We start from the raw sequence: 22,569 nt of genomic DNA, 5'->3' as shown, positions 1-22,569 counted from the left end.
TCTCAAATTTTGAAGTTTGATGAAAATTATATGCCAGATCTGAAGTTACTTTATATTTTGCCCACCTAAATGACACTCAAGGAAAAGTAACATACATTTAGTTACTTATTATTCTGCTGTATTGTAATGATCACAGAGTCAGGGCTTGATGTTTCCCTAGAGTCTATTTTGTAGGAAGTATTTTCCTATATTCAGTAACCCTGTTAGTAGCTTGAATCACTGCACAAACTCTCATGTTTCATTGAAAACTCAAGTTTTCATGCATATAAAGAAACTACATCCCAAATGAGGGCTCAAATTAACATGTGGAATACATTAATTAAGTATATTTTATGTTCACTAACTGTATCATACATTAATTTGAATTCGTGCTTTTTACCCTGAGAATGTGAAACAAGATGGGGTTTCACAGCTGTTTAAATCTCCTTTAAAGAAGCAGAATTGTATTAATGAAACAAAAAGGAATATATTGGCAAGAGAAGACTCACCTTGAGTTGATAACACATGGATCAGATGCCTCTCTTTGTTGGTTTATGAGCATCTTTAAGGCAGGCAAAGTGATGTACAAATTATCTTAGAACCTCTGAAGTAGAGCATCAAGCTTGCCACATGATAGGTGGTAAATAGCTGTGGAAAGAAGAGAGGAGAGAGAGTGTGAGGATGGCAGGAAAGGAGGAAAAGATGTAAGGAAGAAAAGAAGAAAGGGAGGAAGGGAGGAAGGGAGGGAGGAAGGAGGCAGCTTTTGCCCATGATACCTATACCATGATACTATGATACCTATAAAGAAAGAGGAAACCTAACCCACTTCTAGAACCTGGGTGTCTGGGGCATAAACGCAGATGTCCTTAAGTGTTACTTCAAATGTCTCAGTTCAGTGAAATCTTACATATTCCATCAACATGATTAAAGATTTTAGCTCCTTGCAGCACAGGTTACACAAGAATCTCTTAGGCTACATGCCTGAACCGGAATTTGTGTTTTCAGTGGCGTATGGCACTTGAAAGTCTCTGTGAAGTTGAGGAGCACGCAGCCCATGTCAGCAAGTCTTATCACTCCGATGAGTCAAATATTTCTGAGCTGCACCCATGTTTTGAGAGGACTGTTTCTTCCTTTCTTAATGACCTAAACTTCATTTTTATCCTGATCCATTTCTTAAAAACTCCCATGTCTTTTCTTTCAGCAAAAACTAAATTTCATAGACAGGATAGGATGGTAGAAAGCTCTTGTATCCTTCCTGCTCTTGCAGAGACCTCATCAACTCTGTAAATGTTTCTCTTCAAGGGGAGGAGGTATTGTGACTGAACTGTACCTTCAATAAACCTCTTTCCAGCTCAGAGGGGAAGTTTCCTTGGCTTGGTCAGGGCAGTTTAGCCACACCCAGATGAAATAATGAATGTGAAAGCATGTTGAAAGTCAAGTATCTTGTCAAGCTGAATTAACGTGGCGAGTGTTATACTCTGCACTAGGATATGGGGTGAGGATGGCCAGCCATGGGTAGACACACAGCCAAAAGCTAGTGCAGCACAAAAAGGTAGTATCCATTCTGCTCCAATTGCTCCCTCCCTTAGTCCAGGCTGCCATAGAAAAATATCATAGATTGCATGGCTTATAAACAACAGAAATTTATTTCTCACAGTTCTGGTGGCTGGAAGTCTAAGATCAAGGCTCCAGCAGTTTTGGTGCCTGGTGAGAAATCACTTCCTGGTTCATAGATGGCTATCTTCTTGCTGTGTCCTCACATGGTAGAAGGGGGCAGGGAGCTCTCTAGGGTCTCTTTTATAAGGTAACTAATACCATTCGTGAGGACTCTACCCTCATGACCTAATCACCCAAAAGGCCCCATTTCCAAACACCATCACATTGGGGATTGGATTTCAACATATGAATTTGGGGGAGACAATCTCTAGCCCTCCCAAATGTGCAAATCACTGCCCAAGAATTTCAATATGGGAGAACTACCAACAATAGAAAAGAAGAGGAATGTACCGTGTTCTGAGAGGAATCTCAAACAAGGAAAGATTGGGGTCATAGACCTGAGTGGACTTGGTTCTCCATTTCTTATGTTCCCTCTGGAGGAGAGGGTGGGAGGAGTAGGGTCCCCTGGTCATAGGACTCTGGTTGCTGTTGATGTCACTTCCTGCCTTGGCAAATTTGACTGGGAGAATGAGTGTATAAAAGAACATGCTCTCTATTTCCCTCCTCCCACCATTACTCTTTCTTTCCTCATTTGCCCTACTCATATTTCCTTTAAATATATTTAAAAAAATAATCTTTAATACAATTTTATTGGCTCCCCATCGAGGTAACAGTGTTTCTTCAAGTGTGATCCATAAACCTCTGGTGATTCCAGGGAATGTAGAGACAATTTGACAGTTTCAGAAGCTACAGCATTGATAATAAAATACTAATAATATAACAGCATAAAACGTTTAAGAGCTTATATAGTTGATAGCATATATTTTGCTTCATATTTGGCTAAAACCACTGATGTATAGAATTTGAATAATTTCTCAGCATAAGTGGAGCATATATGAAGAAGAAATGATCAACATATTTTTATTATGTTAATATTGAAACGTCATGGTATAGAAAGAACATTTTAAAATAGTTAGCAAAGAGTTAAATACAAAAAAAAGAGTTAAATACAATTCATGAGATAGGTGTATGGGATCAGTACTAAAGGACACCATTTATATATGCTGCTGTGAACATTAAAGGAGACTAAAGTACTTGAGCATTAGAACCCTACTGTTTGCAAAGAGAACAGTTGGCAGAATATTTCCTGATCTTGATCTAATATTGAAATAAATGAGGAAAACTGAATACTACTATGTTCTAGCCAATAAGCATATATCTTTTCGGTTCATGAGCAAATACATAGGCATCTTGTATCAAAACCTTGCTTTTTTCCATTAAAGTATGAGGAAGCCAAGGGGAAATTTGTCATAAGAGTTTTTGAAATGAGGAAAGTGAAAACAATCATTTCTCCATGACACTAATGATGTCAATAAACACCATTTCAATGATTTCAAGGGCTTTTCTCAAGAGGAATATCTCAAAATACAGTCAATATCTTGAATAGCTGAAATTCATTACTTGTGAACTGAAATAGTATAATTTGTAAGGCTAAGTAAATGATACCAGGATTTCTGATACAGATCAAATTGAGCTAAATGTTTGACTCTCTACTGATACTTTTTTTTTTCAAGATAGGCCTGGTGTTGACTATATTATTATAATTATATTATAACATATAAATATATAATATATACAAATTATATATATAATATATAATATTTATATTATGGTAGACTGTTAGGGTCTTGATGATAACGTGATATTTTAGTTAAGACTTGAAGGAAGTCCAAGAGAAGAGCAAGCCATTTGGATGTCTGGGGAAGAAAAATACACTCAGAGGGAACAGCAAGTACAAACTTTCTGAAGCAGAAACATGCTTGGTGTCCTCAGGGGATATCAAGGAGGTCACTATAGATGAAGTACAGTGAGGAAGGGAGAGAGTAAGAGTGATAAAATCAGAGGTAGCAAAAGATCTGGATAAAGGGAGGACTTTAGATTTTACTCTGAGATGAGACGTTATTGGAGAATTTTGAGCAGAGAAGTGTTTATCTCCTTTTTAATGAGTTCACTCTGACTGCTGTGTTGGGAATAGACTGAGGGAGGCAAAAGCAGAAGTAGGGAAATCAATTAGGAGGCTATTTCAGTAACTGAGGCAAGAGAACACAGTGGCTTATACCAGAGCAGAAGCAGTTGAGGTGGTAGGAAATGGCTGGATTCTGGGCATATTTCCAGTCACTTATTCAATAAATGCTATGGAACATTTACATACCTGGTGCTATCCTGAGTACTGGAAATGCCATGCTGAGCCAAACAAACAAGCAAAAACGAACACAAACCACCATGGTCTCTATTCTCTTGAGTTATGGTCTATTTGGTGATGGGAGGTTGGGAGTAAAAACAGGCAATATAGATGTAAACAAATCAGCAAGAATACATACTGTGAAACAAGTAAACCAGTATAACGCGAAAGAGTGTCTGGGTGGCTGGGCGGACTTTGCTACTTTGAATTGTGTGTCCGGAAAAGGCCACTGAGGAAGCAGTGACCTATCCACTTGGACCTGCGTGAGGAGAAGGAGGAAATCAAGTGAAGATCTGATGGATGACCACCCAGGTAAAATGAACTACAAGTTCACAATCAGAGAGCTTGCTCAACCAACAGACATAAATGTGGTAGTGTGGCTGGAGCACAGTGAAAGAACGGGAAAATGATAGGAAGTGAGATTAGGGAGGAAAATTATGTAGAACCTTGAGGGCCATAAAAAGGAATTTGGATTTTTTTTTAAATTTATTAATTAATTTATTTATTTCTGGCTGTGTTGGGTCTTCGTTTCTGTGCGAGGGCTTTCTCCAGTTGCAGCAAGTGGGGGCCACCCTTCATCGCGTTGCGCGGGCCTCTCACTATCGCGGCCTCTCTTGTTGCGGAGCACAGGCTCCAGATGCGCAGGCTCAGTAGTTGTGGCTCATGGGCCTAGTTGCTCCCCGGCATGTGGGATCTTCCCAGACCAGGGCTCGAACCCATGTCCCCTGCATCGGCAGGCAGATTCTCAGCCACTGCGCCACCAGGGAAGCCCAGGAATTTGGATTTTATTCTAAGTATTTTAGAAAGCCATTGGAAGCCTTTAAGTAAGAAAATGGCATGATCTACTTTACAGTTTTAGAAGATCCCTCTGGCAACTTTGCAGGGGATGGATTCTGTTGGAGACATACAAATGCAGAGCTCAAGTAAGCAGTCGGAAGCATGAGTCTGAGGCTTAGGAGAGAAGTCAGGTTTGAAGGTACAAGTTGAGGAGTAATCAGTGTGGATGGCATTGAAAGGGAAGGATATAAGTGAAATGACTTCAAAGTGAGTGTGGGCGGTGAAGAGTCAGGACCCTGAGGACTGCCCGGTCTCTTTCAGAGACCACTCGTTCAACCGCTTCCTGTCACAGAAAGACTCTCTAGTTCTTACCTCCCACCCCCTCCTCAGCCCACTCGGACATCTCTCCCCACTGCTTTACTGCATCTGCCCCCGTGACGATCACCTTTCCCTCCCTGAAACACACAGCAGAAGGGTTTTAGTGAATGAATAACAAGCAGGAGAATTGGGGAGAATGAGAGCATTAGAGTGACAGGACGCCAACAGAGAAAGAGCAACGCCTCCAAAAACTGAGGAGTGACAAATTAAAGTGTTGAGGAGGGTCTCCACCATATCTGACAGAAGATTCCTACCAGAAGCATTGTGGCTTGGGTCTGACCTCTCAAATTTCAACTGCTTGCCTGTGTTTCTGATCACCATCTGCTCCCGAATTTCCCAAGGCCAAGATTTACCACCCATCTCTGTGACTCCAAGGTGGGCCTCTCCAGGGCTGCGCCAGCCTGGCATGCCACCTGCTATCTGTTATCAGGCCTCTCAGACTCTACATTATTCTGCCTGCTAGACTGAACCTCTCTCTCACACCTACTAATACATGTCCCCTTCCCACCAACTCTTGTGTGGCTCTAGTCCTAATCCCTGATTTTGGTAGTCTGTGCATCTTGCAACAATGAATGAGGTCCTGATCAGCCATGTCTCTCAATGTGACATTTCCTATAACTATTCCAACTTAGTATCCTTTTGCAGTATTCTTTAGGGTCTGGAAGATAGCTTACGATGCTGAGTTGTAAGTTCCTAACTTATTACGCCGTAAGAATTTGCAAACCTTAAAAGGTCTCTGGGCTCAGTTTAATACCTACGCCGTGATTAAGCTTGACTCCCAGTGAAGGCTGCCCCTTCCCTTTACAAAGCATGTACTCTCATATGTTTATCAAAATTAATAGAAACACTGAGGGCAACAGTGACTGAAATGAGGAGCACTTGGTAATAAGGTCTTTTTAATATCTTGTAATGGGAAAGGCTGGACCGAACTTCGGTGGACAGTAAGGGCTTTGCTGCAAATTATAACTCTTCTTTCTGCTGCTTGGTAAAGGGAGACACAAGAGTCCTGAGGGAGTTACTAGAAATTGAAAAGCAAATGTCACACTAATCTTGAAGAATCAACTTACAATTTAATATCTGTTCATTGAATTACATAGTCTATTATTTATTTGAAGCTTGTTATGGGTTGAATTGTATCCCCTACAAATTCATATGTTGAAATCCTAACCCTCAGGATCTCAGAATGGGAAAACAGGTTTGTTGCAGTTGTAATTAGTTAAGATGAGGTCATACTGGAGTAGGGTGGGCTCCTAATCCAATATGACTGGTACCTTAAAGGAGAAATTTGGACACACACACAGAGAGGGTGTCATGTGAAGATGAAGGTGGAGATCTTCAAGCCAAGGAACACCAAAGATTGCCAGCAAACCACCTGAAGCCAGGAGAGAAGAATGGAAAAGATTCTCCTTCAGAGCCCTCAGAAGGAGCCAACCTTGCCAACACCTTGATCTCAGACTTCCAGCCTCCAGAACTGTGAGACAATAAGCTTCTGTTGTTGAAGGCACCCAGTTTGAGGTACTTTGTTACGGCAACCCCAGCAAACTAATACAAAGCTTGAGCAGACATAAATTAGATTTTCTACAATATTTTGGTCACATTTTCCATCTTGCATTAATAAAAGTGCAGCACAGTTTGTCCGCACTCCAGAATTTTGCTAGCACAAACACTCACCTCATCACGATCACCACAGGGAGGAAGAAAAAACAAGCCAAGCCGAGGTGTGTGTGCAAACACGTGCTTGCTCTTCTGAAGAAACTGAAGGCACGTTTCTTAATTTAGGCATATTTCCAAAGAGGCTGAAGAAAGGAAATCACATTTAAAACAAACATTTACCCCTGTTGCTAAGTAAATGCCTCACAACATTACTATAGTATCAGACATGAAAAATAAACCAGAATTATGCAGCTGGGTCTAATGCTGTCTGTTCAGGCGCTAGTGACTGACAAAGAGAAATAGTTGCATTTTGTATGATAATTGGTTGGGGATGTGCAGCATGCATTTAAAAACTGTGTCAGAACACTTTTGCATATCAGAAAACAATCTCATTAACACATCTCATGAGACGCTTGTGTAGTCAAGGAATTTTAATAATTCCCGAGGCCTTGGACAAGGAATACAATTCAAACCATTTCAGTAATAGAAAAAAAAAATCGATAATCTTTATATTGCCATTGGTAATGTCAAACTCATAATTCCACCTTTATTAATATTTCATCGTTTTATCGGAATAATTACTACTTTGTAGTATAAGTAATATTATGTGCTTATGGAAACATGGACATGAGCCGCATATTTCTTCCATTCAGCTGACACAGTAGAATCTACTGAAATCGAGACTAGGATGACAGAGCGTATGCAAGAAAAATGCTCACGTCTTATTTGTTGTTTTCAAATTTATACAAAACCCAAAGGGTAAAAACCAGCCCGAACAACAGGTAACCTCCCCAAGCCTGATCTGGTGGTTTGACTTCATGAAACTTGCACTAAACGAGACATTAGGCTTCGCACAGCTGACCAAGGACTTAGGAAATCACTGCTTCTATTCTGATGCCACACTCTTGATCTGCCCCACTCCCATCCCGCCTAGACACACAGGGCTCGAGACTCCTTCTGAGCAATTCAGACAGGACGGAGCAGCACATGGAATCCACCTAGCAGACCCTAACCAGCCTGCTTTCCAAAGCCTGTCTGTTAGAACTATGGTAAGGGTGAGTCATGGGGCCCATGTTCACCACCCAACCTGTTTGGGAGCATTGCTCTGTCATTTTCACAGCTAGACCTGCAGGCAACATGTGCTCTGTTATGATAGGGCAAGGAATGCTCAACTTATCAGGGACCTGATTGGGAGAGCAGCCTTAGTACTTTATAATAGTTGTTAGAACTGTTTACAGAACACTGTTTTTTGCACCTCAGGGTAAATCATGTGGCGTGAAGCCATGCCCCATCCCATGTGGAGCTGGGGGCCAGTGGGAAACTTCAGTTTTCCCAGGGAGGGGGAGCCTCTCTCTTTACTCTAAGCACTACAGAGGAGGCACTAAATTTAAATGGAAACAAGAGAGATGTAGATGAGATCTGAAGAGCTTAGGCTCCTACAGGAAGAAGAATGGTTTGTCTTTCTAACAGAATTCAGAGTCTCCTTGGAGGGGTTTTAAACAATGACAAGGAAGATTTCTCTTTCACCCATTTTGGAATACCTATATTCCATGTACCTTGGAAGATATCGAAGAAATATGTCAGACAAAGTGGTGCCTCATGGTTTTAAAGGACTAGGACTCTGTTCTCCTCTGTTGCTATGAAATCCCTTGGAACTATAGGAAAGAAATTAGTTTTTCCAACTCTTAATCAATGAACACCTCCCATTCCACCCACGGGTGCTCTTCTTTTAGGTGTCTTTGCTGCTAATCCTCTTTAATCTCCTCTTTCTTCTCTATGTTTGGTCTTCCAAAACTGGCCCTGCATTATACATTCAGAGAGTCCTCCTGCGGAAAAAGAACTAAAATAAAAAATACAACGTGCTCTCAAAAACGGTTTAACGCTTTGTGCCTTCAAGCTTAGTATACTCACATACAGAGAAGGATCTAAGAACCCACTCATTGCTATACTTTATCTTGGTTTGTTGGACTTGTCAATTAAAGGAAGTATTTTCATGTTCAGACATACTCAGGGAATAGTGAAGGAAAAAGAAATGAGGATTTAAATAAAGGCTCACTAAGAAGGAAACGTTAATGGATGGATGGAAAAATCAGCTTAGTATAGAAATAATGTTAATCTCAAGTCCAAATTCAGATGGGTGATACAATGCTCTAATGATCTGGAAGTTAAGCTTTGAAATGCCTGAAGTCTCATGTTCCCAATAAGTTTCAGATTATTTCAGCTTGACTAAAAGTAGGGAGAAAGGGAAATGACATTTCTGCTCTCATTTTTCCCCTCTTTGTGAGTGTCAGTGATGAATCGTGGGTGAATGAGAGCAACTGGGGGTTTTGACCAATGGAAGAAAATTTGGAAACCTTGCTGCCATCTATATCCAGTTTTTAAATTATTTCACTCAATGGGCAAGATTCGGTGATGAGAGTTCAGAGAGACAATGCTTTTCCATCCCAGCTGTGCCAGTAGCTCCCACAAGCATAGTTTCCTTTATTTAAGTGCAATTATTAAATCATTCTTTCATTGGTTCAACAAAAATTTATTGAGCACATGCTATGTGCCAGATATCATTCTAGATCCAGGGTTACAGCCATGAAATATCTGATAGATGTTCCTACCTTCAGTGAGATGGAGGAAGTGGACATTAGACAAGTAAGTGAAACTGTAGGGTATCCGATGGCTGAAAAGGCTATGGAGGAAAATAAAGCAAGGAAGGGCAATGGGGACTAACGGGGATTGAGTTGAGTACTCAAGTTCAAAGTAGGGAAGGCAGGCAAGACTTGGCTGAGAAGAAAATATCTGAGCAAAGATCTGAAGAAGTGGGAGGACCACATGTGGATATTTGTAGGAAGAGCATTCCAGGCAGAGAGAATAGCAAATACAAAAGCCTGAACATGCACCAGACAGAACATTTGTCAAAGCATGCCATATCCCTTTTCCTACCAAAGTAAATGTCACATAGAATGTAACTCTGCTCTAACAAAGGTAGCCAACAGCATGTGAATTCTGCATTCATAGTACAGTGTATTCTGATCAGTAAGATTATTACATCAATTTGATGAAGTGCCTTGGGACTTGGTCCATGTGTTACATCCATCTTATGTAGCTTTCTATTTGTTTTTGTCTTATACTGGGAATACATAAATACTAAATTATTGAAAAGATAGAAACAAAACAGACCTTTATACAGTGAAATGTGACAGTTCCCTCATCCCACTTCCTCTGTTCTAGTACCCATCCACCTACTGACCTCCTCATCCCAGAAGAAACTACTGTTAATAGTTTGATATATGTTCATATAGTAACTTCATGGTTAACCTTTTAAGAAACTATCAGACTGTTTTCCAAAGTGGCTGTGCCATTTTAAAATCCTACCAGCAGGGCTTCCCTGGTGGTGCAGTGGTTGAGAGTCCGCCTGCCGATGCAGGGGACATGGGTTCGTGCCCCGGCCCGGGAGGATCCCACATGCCGCAGAGCGGCTGGGCCCGTGGGCCATGGCCGCTGAGCCTGCACGTCCAGAGCCTGTCCTCCGCGCGGGAGAGGCCACAGCAGTGAGAGGCCTGCATACCGCAAAAAAAAAAAAAAAAAAAAAAAAAAAAAAAAAATCCTACCAGCAGTGTCTGAGGTATCCATTCTTTCTACCTCCTTACCAACACTTTTTATTATCTTTTTGATTAGAGTCATCCTAGTGGGTGTCAAGTGGCATCTCATAATATGATTTGCATTTCCCTAAAGAAAATGATGTTAAGCACCCTTTCCTGTGTTTGTTAGACATTTGTATATATTCTTTGGGTAAATTTCTATTCAGATCCTTTGCCTATTTTTAATCATTATATTATTGATTTGTGAGAGTTCTTTATATATTTTAGATATAAATTCCTTGTTAGATACATGATTTAAAATATCTTCTCCCATTCAGTCTTTCCACTTTCTCTGTGGTGACCTTGAAGCAAAAAAGTTTTTAATTTTGATGAAATCTAGTTTAACTATTTTCTCTTTCACTTTTGCTTTTAATATTATATATAAGAAGCCATTGCCAAAGCCAAGGTCATGAAAATTTACCTCCATGTTTTCCTCTAACATTTTATAATTTTGACTTACATTTAGATTTCTGATCCATTTTGAGTTAATTTTTGTATATAGGGTAAGGTAGAGGTCCAACTTCATTCTTTTGCATGTGAATTTCCAGTTGTCCTAGCACCATTTGCTGAAAAGACTCTTCATTCTCCATTCAATTGTTTTGGCACCCTCTTCAAAAATCAATTTACTGTAAATGTGGGGATTTGTTTCTGGATTCTATATTCTAGTCCACTGATCTATCCTTAATCACTATGACATGGTATTGCTTACATTTGCTTAGCAGTAAGTCTTGCAGTCAGGAAGTGTAAATCCTTCAACTTAGTTCCTTTCCAATACAGTTTTGCAATTTTGGGTCCCTTGTATATTCATACAAATTTTAGGATCAGCTTGTCATTTTCTGCAAAGAAGCCAGCTGGGATTTTGACAGAGATTGTACTGAGTATGTAGATCAATGGGGAGAGTATTGCTATCTTAATAATACTGCCTTCTAATCCATGGACATAGGATGTCTTTTCATTTACTTACATCCTTTAAATTCTATTCCAACAATATGTTTTCAATGTACAAGTCTTGTACTTCTTTTGTTATAGTTATTCATAAGTATTATTCTTTTTTGATGTTATTGTAAATGAAGTTGTTTTCTTAATTTTATTTTTGGATTGTAAGTATATAGAAAAACAATTGATTTTGTATATTGATCTTGTATCCTGAAAAATTGCTGAACTTGTTTATTACCTCTAAGTATTTTGGGGGATTCTTTTATATTTTCTAGCTACAAGATCATGTCAACTATAAATAAGTATAATGTTAGTTGTAGGGATTTTTGTAAATAGCATTTATCAGGATGAGGAAGTGACCTTCTATTCCTAGTTTTTTGAATATTTTTACATGAAGCGGTGTTGGATTTTTGTCAAATGCCTCTTCTGCATCTATCGAGAAGACCACGTTGTTTTTGTCCTTTATTCTATTGATATAGTATATTACATTAATTGATTTCAGGTGTTAAACTGACCTTCTATTCCTGAGATAAATCCCACTTGGCCATGGTGTATATCCTTTTAATATGTTGGTAGATTCAGTTTGCTACTATTTTTTGCGTGTGTGGGGAATTTTGTGTTTATATTTATGAGAGATACTGGGCTGTAGAATCCTGGGTTTTTGTTGGGTTTTTTTTGGTGATGTCTTTGGTTTTGACATCAGAGTAATACTGGATTCAGAGAATGATTTGGAAAGTGTTCCCTCCTCTTCCATTTTTTGGAAGAATCTGTGAATAATTACTAATAATTCTTTAAATATTTGGTAGAATTCATCAGTAAAGCTGTTTTGGCCTGGGTTTTTCCTTGTGAGGAGTTTTTTGATTACTCATTCAATCTCTTTTGTTATGATCTATTTAGATTGTCTATTTCTTCTTGATTATTTAGCTGGTTGTGTTTTTCTGGGAATTCATCCATTACATTTAAGTTTTCCAATTTATAGTATAGTATTTATGGTATTTTCATAGTATTCTTTTAGGACCCTTTTTATTTCTGTAAAGTTGGTAATAATATCATCTCATTTATTTCTGACTTTAGTAATTTGAGTTTTCTCTCTGCTGTTTTTTTGGTCAGTCTAGGTATAGGTTTGTCAATTTTGTTGATCTTTACAAAGAATCAAACTTTTATTTTGTTGATTTTCTCTATTGTTTGTAATTCTCTATTTCATAATTTCCACTCTACTCTTTATTATTTCCTTCATTCCACTTGTTTTAGGTTTAGTTTGTTCTTCTTTTTCCATTGTCTTATGGTAGGTGTTTAGGTTATTGATTTGAGATATTTCTTATTTTTTAATATAGGTATTTACAGCTATAAATTCCCCTCTTAAGTATTTTTTTAACAGCATTTTATAAATTTTTGTTTTGTGTCTTCATTTTCATTCTTTTCAGTCTATTTTCTATTACTTTTTCTGATTTCTTCATTGATTAATTTGTTATTTAGGAATATGTTGTTTAATTTCCACATGGTCATGAATTTCTCACATTCCTTTCTGTGTTTTGATTTCTACTTTCATTCTATTGTGGCTGGGGAGAATACTTTGTATAATTTCAATCCTTTTAAATTTTTTGAGGCTTTATATGAGATTTTTAGAAATATTTTTAATAGATATTGTCAAATAGTCCTCCCAAACCAGTACATATCTTCCCACTATGTGATTGATTAAAATATTCAAAGGATTTGTCAAAAACCAGAGTGAAAATAAAATCTTTTGTAATTCCCTTTCTGAATTTATTTAGTTAATCACTAAAATTAGCTGAAATTATGTTACTCTTCAGGAGATAACAGAATGATAATTAAAGTGCCCACTTAACACTATCGTTCGCGCTAATGCTGCATATTTAAAATACATTATCTGTAATCTTCACTATAAAATAGGTATTAATATTCCCATATTACAAATGAAGAAACTGAGTGCCAGATCATTTAAGTAACTTGTCCAAAATCACATAGAAAATGAAGAAGTATTGGAATTAAGACTCAAATTTATTTCTACCATCATACTCTTCTTCTAAGGCCAAGGAAAAATGATCACACAGAGATCATGCTTTTCCCTCATCTTTCCTTGTTTCTGAAATACCCTAAGACCTATCAGGAGTCATGTTCCGACTATTCTCAGCAGCCACAAATTTACATTTTCCATTTTTACTTTTACCTTTTTCCTATTCCGGAGGTCAACTGCATCTTATAATTGCACAACATGCTTATTGGCTTCTTCCCAACTGAATTAGATCTGCATAGTGGATTTTGCATTTTAAAATACTGAATCATTCATAACTTTAGATGGGGCATGAGCTCTCCAGTAATCTACTGTGCTCACAGCCTTATTCTAACTGGTGTTGGCCTAAGCAAAAATGTGTGTTATCTGCCTGGTCCTTGCAGATCTCTGAATATGTGAGTATTGATGTAGAACCTTGGTTTTTATTTTTTTTTTAACTCAATCTATGGTAGGAAATGTATTTTACATTTTGATCCAGTACACACTCATTTCCTACATATGTATGTAAAAGAACACACCCTTACTACTGATACATTCTATTATTTAAAAAACTCTGGTCATGATTCAATAAGTTTATTTCATGAGATAATAATGGGCTATAACCTATAACTTAAAAATAACTTATAGTTTGAGAACCCAGAGAAAAGGCTAAACTAGGCCAGTTGTTCATTGTGCACTAAATAATAATTACTCATCATTAAGAATAAAGACACATCTTTCTTCCCACCCCACCTCCCAAATTCCAAGGTCATACCTTCTATAATTATTGTCCTCGACAGCCAAGTCCCCAAATGCTTGACTACTTTGACCCCTAGAAAGCCACAGTAAATGATAAGCAGAGACTAGACAAATTACACTACTCAACTGCACATAACCTTTTTGAAGGCTCCTTTGACTGGATTTCCAGCACTCCCACATTCGTATTGCAAGACCAAGTTTAGAAGAAGGTAAAATAAGGAAAATGGAAGGCTTGGCAGGAGGGGAGGAACCATACAATGAGCTACTTGGTTGGGGCTTTGGGCCAGCAGGCCCTGCCCAGTAAAGGAGTTCATTCTATAGCTTCTAAAAGGACCAGCCTGAGCTTCCCTGGAAGCTGAAGTAGAGGCAAAGGCATGGATAGTGACATGAGTGAGGTGGGTCTAAAGTCCAGAGACAAAGACTTTGTGAGAGGCGACAGGGCCCAGATGTCCATCAAGGGTTACTTTCAGGCAATGCCAAGGCAAAAATCAGCCTGTGATTCCCTCTTTGGGAGAGGCCATAATGATCGACTTCCACTATGAGGATGTGGACACCTTTTTCATATATCTGCCCCCCTGCATTCTCCTGCCACCCCACCCACCCCGCTATGATTGCATTATTTAATGGGATTAAGAAGGTTGATCTAACAATGAGGCATCATTCAACATACTCTACTCTGAATAAAAATTTAAAAGAACAATATTTGGAAGGGACACTTTCTGGGCAGCTTTAAACAAACAAAATTACTTAATAACCCTTGTGGAAAAAATTACAGTAGGTTACAAGAGGGGAGGAAGCCATGGTAATTTGAAAAAATGTGTGCTCCTTTGGAACGACTTAACTAATAGAAGACACTTGGTTTTGTTAGTAATAATTGCAACAGATTTCTATGATGAAGTAGGTGAAATGCTCCCATGCTTGGAATTTAGTAGAGAATTGTTTTAACATGTTGCCTTTTCCTTTGCTGGCATTCTAGAGTCAAAACACAGAGCTTCTCTATAACCCTAGCAATACTTGTATGGAATTCGGGATTGTTGAGGCTAACTTAGATCTTTTCCCAAAGAGTCAGTTACTGCAAGTATCAGAAGGATCTTGATACACAGTCACATCCATGGCACAGCAATACATCCTCCAGAAAAAATGGTTTCTATCAGTTTCTGCTTAGCTGACTATACACACACATACACACACACACGCACACACAATCTCAGAGTTTTCCCTGGAACATGCATGAGTTCCTACTTGACCTATTTATATGGCTATAGCAATCTGTTCAATTAGGCTCTCTGGAAGCTTTCCTTGGTTTTCTGAAGTTAAGTCCATCTGTTTTCCTGCAATTTAGTGCATTAGTATGACTTGGAAATATAAGTTCAAAACCCAGTCTAGTTGTCCCACTTATATCCAGGGGCACATACCCTTTTTGTGGCTTTGTCATAACCCTCCTATAGGTGATGTGCTTTGCTGAATACAGCTTGAGACTTACCCATCATTGTTCTCAGGCAATTTCTGTGCCTCATTAGTCAGGATAATTGAGAATCAGCTGGATTTGTCAAACAAAGTCCACTGGCTTAGCTTCAAATTCTTCTTGCTTTTGTCCTACACTAGATGACATTAGGAAAATAGTGTTGGTAGCAGATCAACTCTTGTACCCAATCTTGTACCTAATGGCTTAGCTGCTTGACATAATAATATATATGACTCTGCAGTGATGTCTACTGGCATGGGGTGAGACAAAATGCTGTCTGGCTGGGACAGATAGGGTCCCCATTCCTGGAAAATAAACATATTTGCTGGGTTATTCTTGGAAGAGCTGTTTGAAAATTCTTAAAGCAAGGGGTAGAGAGTGGTGATGAATTCCAGACATAATGCCAAATGAGTCCCCACCTCCCCAGCTCATAATTCCCACAATTGGCTACAGATGAAAGTCCATAGGGATAGAAGCAGAGATTAAAAGTGCTGGCAGCTTGGACCACCCCTTCCTGTGAGCTCATTCTATGCATAAAGTGAGAGAAAACCTTATGTAAACCCCAGACTTTGAGAACCTCAGCAACCTGGACATTCAGAGTCAAGGATGACCTGCACCTAGGACCACAGCTGTACTTCACAAACCTCCCATTCATTCCCCCAACCTTCTCAGCCACAGAATAGAACATCCTATAGAGAGCAGTAGCTAGAGATGTGAAGCCAGAACCCATGAGAGACCATGACTACTGACAGGCAGATTCTTCATGTCCAAAGTCAGAGGGCGAGCACCTATGCCAGGTCCAGCACAGCCATCTTACTAAGCCTCTGCCTGGCTGCACCCCCCCCCCCTCCTGCACTTCTAGGTCTCTAGCCCTTGTTTAGACTCTCCTTGTTGAGCCTGCTCAGCTACTCTCTTTCTCTCTCTTATTGCACATTAATACTACTCTTTGAGTGGCTGCTGCTGACTTATAACTTCAATCTTTCTTCAGCTTCTAGCACAAACCATGAGTATAGAATTCATGGGTTTTGTAATGAGGCATATCTGGATTTGATTTTTAGCTTTTTTTTTTTTTTTTGGCCTATTTGCAGTGGCACCTTGAGCAAGATGCTTAACTTCCCATCTGTAATCCCTGCAGGATGGCTGGAAGAATTAACTCGCCCTTTCATTCAGCAAATGTTCATTAAACATCCTAAAATAGGAAAAGCAGAAAGCACAGCGCCTGGCATATAATAAGTTCATGATAAAGAATAATTATGCTTAGTGTGATGAAAATAATGATAGAGACAGAAGTAATATTAAGCACCAATCTGACCTCGTCCCACATCCTTAGCTACTTCAATCTGAGATCAGTAAATATTGATCCATTGCCCATAGTTTCTATGGCTTTGGTTGGGCCTCTAACTTCTAGTTCATTCCCACTATACATAGCATTTCTTTCTTGGCTTGGCTCTTGCAAAGTTCTCAGGTTGTAGTCTTGCCTTTTTATCTGGATAATATAATCATCTACGAGAATTTGAACTCCTTCACAAGCTTCGTGTATCAAGTGACGCTCACTAGAAGAGTTCCTGTGCGGAGGAGCCGTTGGATGGCATCCTGAGATATCTCCACCTGCCATATGGTGTGGCAAATGTCATGATGTAATTGCTTCCTTCATTCCAGGCCAGCTTGCCAGGAACCTGATGCTACCCCTGTAACACATGATACCAGTGGCTTAACTGTTCTAAGGCCTTCAAAAGCAACTACTTTGCATGTTCTAACCCCATGGATTCCCTGAAGTCTCCACCATCCTACAGAGCTGCGTTTTCTGAGTTCCTCCTCCTAAGTACAGCTCTCTAGTTTTATGCTAATTGTGCTTGTTCCTACTACTCATTCCTGGAATTGGTCTAAGTTACTAAGAGTGTTCTAAATACAATTACCAAGTGACTGCTCCCTTAGAATTGATGGTTCATACGCCCCAGCTAATAATCTCGTAACTTGAAAGAACTTGTTTGTAATTGTTCATGAATGTTCTATTTTATTTTATTTACTTAGAACAAAATACTAATTTTGTTTTTTTCTTGTTTTAAAGCTTGTTTATGTCATTATATGACAACATCTACAACATGGGTGTCTAGAGGGCATTGTCTTTCTTTAGGTGAACATATTGTCTAATTTATCAAACACATGTAATGGATAATGATCAAATTAGTGACTTTACATAAGAGGCCTTGTACAACAAGGTTTTTATTTAGTTATTTCTCTTGGTCACATCCTTAGGCTTCGGTAAGCAACAACATAATTCATCCTTAACTTCTTGCAACCTGTGTTTACTAATTGCCTTGTTAGCTGTTTTGATATTTTTTCTTAGGGTTGCATTCAAGTCTCTCAATAGAGTGAAAAGGGCACATGGGAGAGAGCTGGAAAGAAATGGGGAAGCCATGGTTCATATAGGCAAGCTCAGTGTTGCTGAGGTTTCTGATTTTTCAGAATATTAATAGATACTAGAAACCAAAAGAAAAATCAGTGGATCAGACTTCATTGATGGAATGGCAGTTTACAACCCCTGATTTACTATCCTTGGGTTCTTGCTTCCTTGAGTATTCTTCACATAATAAAGGCCAAGGTACTTAACAATGAGATCTATGCTGTCAGAGGCTGAGGACATTACATTATGCTAAGAATAGTAATTATTCTTAGGATTTAAAACATATTTTAGAGGTTTTTGGCTGTCAGTGGTTGATCTGTCAACTTTTCAATTGATTCTGGAGAATATGTGTATGTATGTTTGTGTGTGTGTGTGTGTGTGTGTGTGTGTAAAAGAAATGACCCTCCTCAGTTCTACATCTAGGTATTTTCTTATTAGCATAATGTACATGTATCTGTAGGACTTTGTTTCTACATTCATATAATGTCTCAGAGGGTTTTCTCCCACCGTAAAGTCATGGAGATACAATTCAGATTTTTCTCTCAAATCTTCAAGAATTTGGCAAAAGAAGCATCTAACCAACATTTTGGTTGATAGACCCAGAGGTGAGTTGCTGAGTGTTCGATAGGGCTTTCTCCTATGGTTGGCATATCATGTTCCCTGGACTTTCGCAGAGTGTGAAAATGTTAGTAAAATCTAATTTCTCAACTTCCTTAATCATCTGTTTAAGGAACTACTTAAAGCCCACGCCACAACTACTGAAGCCTGCATGCCTAGAGCCTGTGCTCCACAACAAGAGAAGCCACCGCAATGAGAAGGCTGCGCACCACAACAAAGAGTAGCCCCGGCTCGCTGCAACTAGAGAAAGCCCACGCACAGCAACCAAGACCCAATGCAGCCAAAAATTTTAAAAAATAAATAAAGTAAATTTAAATAAGTAAATAAATAAATAAAGTTTATTTATTTATTTAAATAAATAAATTTAAAGTTTATTATTTATTCCTTATAGTTTCTTGATAGGCTCTTAATTTTTCTGTGTCCACCCTAGAAAGCATCTTAATAGACTCACACAGAGATAAATGCTGATGGAGCAGGGAGAACTGAAGGGGAAGGCAGAAGCGAAGGGAAAAGAAGATTTCATCATTCAAAGAAACTTTATACCTTTGACAAGTACAACTGGAACTTCTGTTGAAGAATAACTAGAGGAGTGCACAATTAACCCCCCAAAAATCTCTAGCACTTTCTAGTAGCCTTTACCCTCACAGCCTGCAGATAGTTTATTTAATATTTCAAACACATGCTTCCCTTTTCAAAAGCCTGGGATAATTCTTAGATAAAACAGAAGAAATGTGACTTATCCCTAAACAAAGATTTTGCTTATATTGCCCCAGCAGGATATTTTCTTGTTCCATTAGATTTCTGGTTCTTTGTCTTTCACTGATTTTTTTTTTTTTTTTTTTTTTTTTTTGCGGTATGCAGGCCTCTCACTGCTGTGGCCTCTCCCGTTGTGGAGCACAGGCTCTGGACACGCAGGCTCAGCGGCCATGGCTCACGGGCCCAGCCACTCTGCGGCACGCGGGATCCTCCTGGACCGGGGCACAAACCTGTGTCCCCTGCATCGGCAGGCGGACTCTCAACCACTGCGCCACCAGGGAAGCCCTGTCTTTCGCTGATTTTTAAAATAAATTTTGCAATCTTAAAATGCAACAGAAGACTAAAATTGCAGTAGCATTCATTGGGATCTTTATAGTTGGATCACAATGTAGTGTATACTGTCCTGTACCATTCAGATGCCCTCTTCAGGACCAAGGCACTCATCCCCTCAGTTGCCAGAAATGTTGGCTGCTGATGGCTCGCAGCTGTCTCAGCTCCATACAGTATTTGCTTGTGGACAAAGGGACCTGACTCACCCAAGTTAACATACCTTCCCTGGAGGCGGCCAGAATCCAGTGACTGGTTCTGGCGACCTCCTAGCCTGAATTTGGGAAATCCCTGACATATCATCACAGTGCCATAGATCCCAGAGAGACCTGCTAAGGCCTCTATTGCAACTACATTGGAGTTCAATTTCTCCTTCTCACAGTCTTACTTCTCTCATTTCCCCTGCAAACTTCTTGCATACAAATCTTTATCTCAGAGTCTATTTTCTGGGGAATTGACAAAAGAGAGTTGATACCAAAAGTGGTCCTAGGAAGCAGCCTCTAAACTGGAATTTTTGAGCTAGATTATTTGCCAGCCAGCTGCCAATGAGAACCCCATCACTAGTGACAGGCTGAGGACTCAGAGCCCCCAGTGTGTGTGGGTAGTACTGGTGCAGTTATTAATGCTATTACCAGTGGCAAATTGGAATGAGATACCAGCTAAAAAGAGTGCACTGGTTGGTGCAAGATCTGAGGAGAGTTTGAGGAGTATGGGGGAAGTAGAAATCATGGAGATTATGAAATTGGATGGCTGCTCTTGTGCTATGTATTAGGATAAAGACAGCAAATTGCTGAGGAAGATTAATCCCCAACATAAGACAAAATGTGAAAGTCAGAGGGTCTTACTGGCAGCATAGAAAGAGACTCATTTCTAATAACTGAGGACAGAAAAATCCGAGAACCAGGCTCAGAACTTAATTATCAGGATAGTAGAGCTGAGAGAAGGTTGAATACTCAATCCCAATCAGTCTGCTTCACCAACATCAATTTCTAAACTTGGGCCTATATCTCAGATTTGAACTCACTGACAGAAAGGGAAGCCATGTTCTGATCAGAAAGGACCCTGCAGTATCAATAGCAAGAGTGTACAGGAATGAGTCTCCCAATTGGTATGGAACAACATCTACCTTGGATAACAACACACTGAGGAAAGGGGATAACCAGACATTCTAAGAACTCCTTGGGAAATGTTCTGTGTTACTGTTGCTAGCCTAGGACTTAAAGCATCATCATAGTCCCTGTTAGAGAGCTGGCATCTGACTGCCAGGTAATAAACGGGATCATGTCCCATGTTTGGCTCAGAGGGTCCAGTTGGTGGACCCTTCAGCATGGATGGTCATGCTTAGAAGTTGGCAGAAACCCTACATTGGCCCCTGTGGTGAAATAGCTATTATAGTGGGTAAGGCAAAGTAGAAGTTTATGAAACTGCCCCTTCCTCTATCCAAGAGAGTGAATCAAAAAGAGTTTTGCATCCTGAGTAGATTGTCAGAGGTTAGTGTTACCCTTAAAGACCTAGAGGATGGTCACCTTCGCTTCTCCATTGAATTTACCAGTCTGGCCCCTACAAAAAGCAGATGGATCCCCACTGATGATACTGGACTTCCACTAACTCAGCCAAGCATTAGCCCTAACTGTAGATGCTATGTCAGTTGTGGTATTTCTACTCAAACAGATCGACATATCCTCAGGAACATAATTGGGCAGATGACTTCTTTTCCAACCTTATCAAAGAAGGAGGATCAGAAGCAATTCCCATTCATGCAGGAACGACAATATTTAAGATCTTGCCTCAGGGCTCCATCAATTCTCTAACCCTCTGTCATAGTGTGGTATGAAGGGACCAGAACCATCTGGATATTCCACAGAATATCACGTTGGTTCACAGAATACATGGCATGTTAATTGGACTTGAAGGCTATTGCAAAATACCTTTGTTCCTGAGGGTGCGAGGTAAACTCTATAAAGATTTGAATTTCCTCTACATCAGTGAGGTTTTTAAGTGTCCGGAGGTCCAGGGCATGCTTAGACATTCCTCCAAGGGACAGATTGTTGCATCTTGCTTCTTCTGTCACTATGAAGGAAACACAGGTTCTAGAGGCAGCATATTTCACACCTGGAAATACTGCTCCAATCCATTTACTAAGTAACACTAAGGCTGAGAGCATTAAGTGGAAAATAAAGTAGCAAATGCAGTCCATGGGATAATCATCCCTGTACCCTGGACCACAAAATCCAGCAGATGCTATGGTACTAGAGGCACTGGTATCAAAAAGAAATATTCTGTGGAGCTCATCGCCAGCCCTTACAGGGAAATCACAATGTAGACCATTACGGTTCTGGAGCAAGGCCCTGCCATCTAAAGTCTAGAACCACATACACCATTCAAAATACAGCTCCTGCTATGCTACCGGGCCCTGGTAAAGACTGAGCTTCTAACCAGACCATGAAGTGACTATGAAGCCACAGCTGTCCATTATAGATAGGTTTTGTTTACCAAGCCATAGATCATGCAGTCTCAAAAGCAATCGTAAGATGGAAATGGTACATCTAGGATCAGAGATGAGCAAGGCCACAGACACAAGTAAGCTGTACAATCAACTGGTCAAGATTGCCATGTCATCAACCACTATTTAACTGGCTTCTCTCTCTCAGCTCACATCTATGACCACATGGGAGTCCTTCAGACCAGCTGAAGGAGGAAGAAAAAGACTGAGATTATTCAGAGATGAGTCAGTTCAAATGTGGGCACACATGAAAATGGACTGTTATTGTAGTACAGTGTTACTCAGGGATGATCCAGGGAAAGGACAGTGAGGAAAAATCCTGCTAGTGGGCAGAGTTTGGGGCAATGCATCTGGTCATCCACTTTGTGTGGAAAGGGAAATGGCTGAGGGAAAAATAGACATGGATACTTGGGCAGTAGTGAATGGTTTCACTGGTGGTTCAGGGGTCGCGAGGAATAATATTGAAAGATAAA

The 22,569-nt window shown here is 39.7% G+C and overlaps 1 long non-coding RNA gene and 1 pseudogene across 1 annotated transcript; both read right to left on the bottom strand.

The window, feature by feature from the left end:
* Positions 1–494: 494 nt before the first annotated feature.
* LOC109549026 (uncharacterized) lies at positions 495–15,618 on the bottom strand. Its single transcript, XR_002175167.1, has 3 exons — positions 15,507–15,618; positions 6,704–6,828; positions 495–627 (listed from the first exon to the last, which is right to left on the bottom strand). It is a non-coding gene; the product is annotated as an uncharacterized lncRNA (long non-coding RNA).
* A 1,200-nt stretch (positions 15,619–16,818) lies between these two features.
* The window catches only part of LOC109548991 (B-cell CLL/lymphoma 9 protein-like), a 34,825-nt pseudogene continuing 29,074 nt past the window's right edge, over positions 16,819–22,569 (bottom strand).

The sequence above is a fragment of the Tursiops truncatus genome, chromosome 3 (assembly GCF_011762595.2).
Source record: "Tursiops truncatus isolate mTurTru1 chromosome 3, mTurTru1.mat.Y, whole genome shotgun sequence".
In the NCBI taxonomy this organism is placed as follows: Eukaryota; Metazoa; Chordata; class Mammalia; order Artiodactyla; family Delphinidae; genus Tursiops; species Tursiops truncatus.
This window is presented reverse-complemented; position numbering and strand designations above follow the sequence as displayed.